Consider the following 7271-nt stretch of genomic DNA (forward strand, 5'->3'; position numbering starts at 1 on the left):
GTAGGAGATGTGTCTTTTTTCTCATCAAGTATTCTAGTCATCGGTAATTTTTTGAACTACAAGGATGTTTCCTCCCACTTACTACAGAAATAGCTAGATCAATCAGGTATTTTACTGAAGTACAATTAAGCTTTTGAAAACAGGATCACCCATGACAGTAAATCTCAACCTGAAAAACCCAATATTTTGCTCAAATAGTTCCCTTAGCAAAATTCTTTTGCAGCTAAAACTGTCAGCTTTAGGATCTGCACACATTATAATTATTGTTTTCTCCTTTTGCATTACCATGTTAAGAACTGGATTTTTGAAGCTGACAATATGAACATTGAACCCCACTGTGTTCTAGTGAAGAATGTGTACACGCACACACACACACACTCTCTCTCTCTCTCCAATACATACCAATATAGCAACCGTGTCACCATGCCCTGGATCTTACACAGAAACATCCAGGTCTTTACCACCAGGTATTAGAAGTGTGTTATCATCAATAAAACTTAATTCTTTCAGTGTTTTCAAACACAAAGTATCTCTCTGTATTCTATCCGAGCTAATTAAGTGATGCATGGGATGGAAATGTTGATTGCTAATTAGGGTAATACATCACTTCTCCAAGGGGACCTATAGAAGGGGAAAAAAGGCTACATGGACTCATTACACTTGGTTCTTCTTATCCTTTTAATTAAAACAAAAACTAAAAATGAAATTATATTTGATCCTGTTTTGCCATCAAATTCATTCACAATCTTATTTTCTTATTTTCCTTTCTGGAAGAATCTAAACATTCTGTTTCTGTGACATCCTACTAAAGGAAGTAGAATCTTATGAAAACACCTTGAATTCAGTGTATAAAGATCTAGATTCACTTGAAAAGGAAGAGCAATACTGAGGAAAGGGAGTTGCCAAACCAACCAGACATATGCATTTTCTAAGGCCTCTATAATTAAACAGTGTGCTGTTGACATATGACTAGCCAGGTAGATCAGCAAAAAAGAATAAAGAATCCAGAAATACACACAATTGTTTGTAGTATTCAATGAAAGTGGAGTCACAAATCAAGCAGGAAATATGGGCATTTTAATAAATGGTGCAAAAATAACTGGACAGTAATAAGAAAAATTAATAAAAATAGAATTTATTTCTTACACCCCAAACTGATAAAAATTCCAAAAAAATAGAAATTTAAGTGTAAAAAAATGAAATTACACAAGTACAACATTTGTGAATTTCTCTATAACCTAGAAGTGAAGAAAAGTCTCCTCAGGCTCAAAATCTTAGAGCAATAAGGAAAATAATTAATAAATTTGACTACGTAAAGATTAAAAATGCATGATAAGTATAGCTTCATAAACAAAATTAAAAGGTCAACAGTGTTATTTTAAAAAGTCTAGGGATATGAACAAATAGTTTCTAGAAAAGAAAATACAATGGTCCTCATATGTTTAGGACTCTCAAATATGTGAGGCCCATAATTAAGAGAATAACTCATAGTTAGAGAAATAAAAATTAATATCACACAGATGCATTTATCTTATTTATCAAATTGACAGAAAAGCAAGAGCTTTCCCACATACTCAGTTGGAAAGGCTAAGGGGAAATAAATACATATGCATTACTAAAGAAAATGAAAAATGTTACAAATGCTGTGGGGAAGCCAATTTGGCACTATTTAGCAAAATTACATATTATTTGTGTTTACCTCTTCTCTAGGAATCTATCTCAAAGATAAAATAATATGTGAAAAGTTGTATATCCATGGCTATTTATTGGAAAATTAAAAATGGTAAAAAGCTAGAAACAACCTAAATTCTCATCAGTACAGGATGAATTGGATTAACTCTGAGATACTTAAAATGGAGCATGATAGAACTGTAAAAAACATTACTTTCTCATATGTAATCTCCAGGATACACTGTTAAATGAAAACAGCAAGCTGTAGAAGAAATGTGTCCATATACACTATATTATCATTTATCTAGGAGAGGGAGGATATGTGTGTATATGTGTTTCCACATGTACACACAATGGGAAATTAAGCTACAATTACATAAAATTATCACATATGATAGGAGAAAACATAGAACAGACAGACATAGGAGTCAGGAGCAGGGAATTTGTAAGATGAATCTGAATATTTTGCCATTCCAAAGAGCAAGGAAGTTATCAAAAATTATTGGAACTCATATATTGGAACATGATTGTATAGAACTCATGAACCATCTTGAAGTAGTTCCTGCTGTCCAAAGATGAGTCATTCGCAGCACCAATAAGAGGAATAACATCAGTGGATTTAAAGGAATCAAATATGTTGAAAATCCAGGAATTTGCAATGATCATTTTGAAAAAATTGATCACCTTTGGAGAGTGCTGGGAAAACCAACCCATTATTCTAAACACTAGTAAATAAAGGGAAAGAATCATACAGGGAACTTGTTTTTCCAGTCAAAACTACACCACGATGTATTTAAAAAGTTAATGAGAAAGAAATGCTGTCTATAGAAGTATTCCACCTAGCATATAAAGATGTAATAAAGTAATTGGAATATTACCATTTTGCAAATCCCTAAGTAAACTCTGAACCTGGGAAAGAATGATTCTTAATGGCAGCTAACCTCACAGCAGAAGATAACTGGACATTATGCATCTCTTGATGGAAATTTACAACACCACGTAAAAAGTAGTCTTGCCAAAAAAAATAGCCTAAATATGGTCAAGCCTCTTGATCTAACCAATGCGACAGGAAACACCTGGGGGATGGAGAAACAGATTGGGGGGGTGGGGGTAGGATTATTTTTGTTTTTTGATTTTTAAATGAGAATGCAATTGGCAATATCCAGAAAGTAAGAAAGTTCACAAGATGAATTATTCAGTTTCTTCAACAAACCAATTTCAACTAAATATTAAAAAATAAAAGTTAAGGTAACCTATGAAATAAAAAATTTTAAGAGACCTCCCAACAGAATGCAGTGCGTGCAGCCTGTCAGAATGCCAGTTCAGGGGCGCCTGGGTGGCTCAGTCTTTAAGCGTCTGCCTTCAGCTCAGGGCGTGATCCCAGAGTCCTGGGATCAAGCCCCGCATCAGGCTCCTCCACCGGGAGCCTGCTTCTTCCTCTCCCACTCCCCCTGCTTGTGTTCCCTCTCTCGCTGCCTGTCTCTCTCTCTCTCTGTCAAATAAATAAATAAAATCTTAAAAAAAAAAAAAGAATGCCAATTCAAACAAACCAGCAACATAGAATCTTTAAACAAACAAATAAAACATGTATGAGAAAAACACTGACTGGATATTGGGTGATATAAAGACATCACTAGAATTTTTTATGTATGAACATGGCACGATGACTATGCTTTTTAACAAAAGTTCTTTTTTGTCAGAGACATATATTCAAATATTTATGGATGAAATATGTCTGAGAACTTGTTTCAAAAGAATTCTGGGGGCAGAGACAGTAAAGGTGGTGCAAATGAATGTAAAGGTGGTTGTGAGCCAATGAGTGTTAAGTCTGAATAATGGGGACATGCAGGCACATTGTACCTTTCTTTCACAATGTGTGTTTACAATTATCCGTAATACACTATTGGTGGGAATGTAATATGATGCAGTTGCTAAGGAAAACATTATGAAATCCCCCCCCAAATTAAAAATAGAATGACCATCTAATCAGCAATCCCACTTCTGGGTATTTATCCAAGAGAATCGAAATTAGGATCTCAAAGAGATAGGTGCTCTCCCATGTTCATTGTAGGATTATTCAAGATCTAAAACATGGAAATAACCTAAATGTCCATTGATGGATGTATGGATAAAGAAAACGTGGTATGCACATCCAGTGGAATATTATTCGGCTTAAAAAAAAAAAAGAAATCCTTCTATATGTGCTGATGTAGATGAACCTAGAGGACATTATGCTAGTGAAACAAACCAGTCACAGAAGGACAAATACTGCATGGTTCCATTTACGTGAAGTATCTAAAAGAGTCAAACTCATGGAAATGGAGGGTAGAATGGTGATTACAAGGGAAAGGGGGAAATGGGAATGGGGAGTTACTATTCAATGGGTATAAAATCTCAGTTATACAAGATGAGTAAGGTCTAGAGGTCTGCTGGACAACACTGCCTGTAGTTAACAGTCCTGTAGTGCTGGCTTCAGCAGTACGTAGACTTAAATTGAATTACACAGAGAAGATTAGCATGGCCCCTGCACAAGGATGACACAGAAATTCATGAAGCAGTCAATATTCTTAAAATATGATACTGTATTGTGCCCTTAAAAATCTGCTAAGAGGGTAGACTCATGTTACATGTTTATAGCACAATTTTTTAAAAAGAAGAGGAGAACAAGCATCCATGATAAAAAGGAGGAAAAAGGACTTACGTACATATCTTGGATCTACCATTTGTTGTCCACTTAACACTAACCAGATCACTTACACATTCTGAGCCACCACTTTATTTGTATATAAGAAAGTATATAATAATAACTGTTTTATAGATTGGTTCGGCATCTCTACTTTTGGATCTTGATAATTGGTAATTGAAAAAAAGAGGTTTGGGAATCAGAGGTGACCGCGTTTAAATATCTGTCATTATTCTATGACATTAGGCAAGTACTCAGCTTCTCTGAGCCTTATTTTCTTTCTTGTAAAGTGGGGATCGTACCAGCAACAGAGCATTTTTCTGAGGACTGTGTAAAGTCGGCACTGTATAAATAGCACTTTCTCTCCTCCAAGAAGCCATTTTGACTCCCAGTTGGAAATACTCTCCTAATAGATATATTTTGATTATTGTACCAATAATCTCCCCAGAATTATTATTTAATACTTTTTTAAATAAGACCCTGGGCCCCTTGTAAACAGAGATCATTCATATCCTCCACCTCATGGAAGGTCTATCGCACACAGCTGGAGATCAATACATTCTGATGAATTAAATCCCTTGAATAGATTAGATGCTACCTTCACGAACTGATTCATCTCCTGAAACTACCGACACTAAATGCTGTTGCCATATATCACTTAAATATTGTAACATGTACATAAGATCCCTGGGAAAGTGTCAATGGTTTCCTGGACAAACCATAAATGTGATAGGTAGAAAACGGAGCAGGATTTGTAGTCCAGGTTGATCAACACAGTGACCTGGGTAATTTACTGACAGGTGACAACTTATGGGAGGACTGTTAGCTCCAGGTATGGCAGTTCCTATGTGTAATACAAACATGTCACAGATTCTTCAGTAGAAAATTGTTTGTAGCAGAGTGTCAGTTTCGTTCCAAAAACTGTGTAGCTGTGAAGAACCACCTCGCGGATGTCCCTGCTGTGATGGTGAACAATGGTAATGAAGCGGTGGATTTCTACACAGGTGCCATTCACCTTAGATCAGGTCAATAATGAGCACGGGAACAGGAACGGAGTCTCCGAAACACAACGGACTCCAAAAGAGCCTATCTGAGGTGACAAACCAGCCAACCTTAACTGTAGTTTCAACATATTCCCCCTTGAGAGCAAACTCAATTCCAGCATTCTGACAACATGGTGACAACATAGTTTTTACTTCTGAGAATTGTAAGGCCCTTTTCTCATAAAACCTGAAGAAAGCCAAAAACAGTTCAATTAAAATGTCTCAATGTGATCATCTGTTATCTATAGCTCAGTGGGACAGCTCAGCTCAGCGGAGGCCAATAGAGTTGAGCTGTGCCCTCTTCCCAGAATATTCCCTAAAGATTCTTTGAAGCTATTAATTGTGCAGGTCACTGTAGCAAAACTCACTCCTCAGTGCTCTCCCTTGATGTTCACAAGCAAACACTAGAGTGCAGTGTAGATAAAGGGAGGCTTTCTCTCTAATTAAAAGAAAGATCATGATCTATAATTTCAAAGTCCATCAAGCACAAGCCTATAAAAACATATGAGCTATGCATGAAGTTATAGGATCTATATCCCCCTCCAAAAAAGATAATAAAACTAAATCAAGCTCAGTCTAGACCTTACAAAGTGGGACACTTGAAAGGAAATCATTGCAACATCATTAGTTCACCATAAAGTGATGTGCTTATATTTTGTAAGACTAGGATGACACTAAAATCTTTAAAATCTCCACACAATTGTGTCAAAGCATATTTGATGCCGTAACTCACAATTTTATGGATATTCTTGGTTTACATCAAATATTTTACATATCGTGATGTGGGGATTTTATTTCACTTCCTGGAAAATTTTATGCCTAAGAAGGGATGTGGAGCAATTGCAATATATTCCATAGAGTTTTCTTCAATTTACATTATTACATTCTGAAGTGAGCTGAAATATGCCAAGGCTTTATGTAACTGAAATTTTCTATGGTTTTCATGGCTTAAAATGGGAAAGTGAGTGGAAAATAAATGTGGAAAAGAACAAAACATAAATCCATTGTGGTCATATGTTGCCATAATCAGGAAAACCCTACAGAATTGTTTAAGGGAGAATGTGAACAAATGACTGCATACATTTAGCAGACGCTGCACTCACTACGATAAACTAGAGTTTAATTTCTCCTTAAAAAAAACCTGTTCGAAGTCAAGATAAGATTCATTATTCATGAAACAGAAATCCTAATTCCAACAGACATATCACAGATAATTTTTGTGACATGAAAAAATGAGCCAACACTCCCGGGAGATGGAGAAGCTTTGCAAAAAGCAAAGGAGCACAAGCATATAAGTGATAACCAAGAGGACGATCGTTCTCTGCTTATTGGACAAAAATAGACAACATGACACGCAGCATGTAACAAAGTACTAAGCACACAGTAACTGTCTATTATACTTCTTAGCAGAAATATTAATAGGTGTTGGGCAGGCACATTGTCAAACATACTGCTTTAAGCAAAATTAAACACAAATGAATCAGGAGCATCTTCTAATGCTGAATATAAGGACATACTCCAAAAACAGAAACGAGAACAAAAACAAAAAAACCACCCCACAATGACATGACGTAGCACGTCAAAGGAACTCAGGAGCCAGATGAAGGAACTCCCAATGGCCAAAGCTACAACAATCTGAGCGTCAAAATAAATAAAATAGAATTGGATTAGAATCCGAAATATAGAATAACTATTTCTAAGTCTGTAGTCTAATTAACAGATTTGAAAATGAATGGGGAAGAATAAACAAAGTCCTGTGCAGAAGAATTCCAAATAATATATGTAGACATTTCATCCTCGAGGAGAGGGAGATAACTCCCCACCCATTACATCTAGGCTGTGGATAGTGAGCTCCTTTCAAAGAGTAATGGGAT

At 35.9% G+C, this 7271-nt stretch overlaps 1 non-coding gene across 1 annotated transcript; it reads left to right on the forward strand.

The window, feature by feature from the left end:
• Positions 1-4134: 4134 nt before the first annotated feature.
• On the forward strand, positions 4135-4240 carry LOC113253091 (U6 spliceosomal RNA). Its single transcript, XR_003315232.1, has one exon. It is a non-coding gene; the product is annotated as a U6 spliceosomal RNA (small nuclear RNA).
• Positions 4241-7271: the final 3031 nt, after the last annotated feature.

The sequence above is a fragment of the Ursus arctos genome, unplaced genomic scaffold (assembly GCF_023065955.2).
Source record: "Ursus arctos isolate Adak ecotype North America unplaced genomic scaffold, UrsArc2.0 scaffold_6, whole genome shotgun sequence".
NCBI lineage: Eukaryota > Metazoa > Chordata > Mammalia > Carnivora > Ursidae > Ursus > Ursus arctos.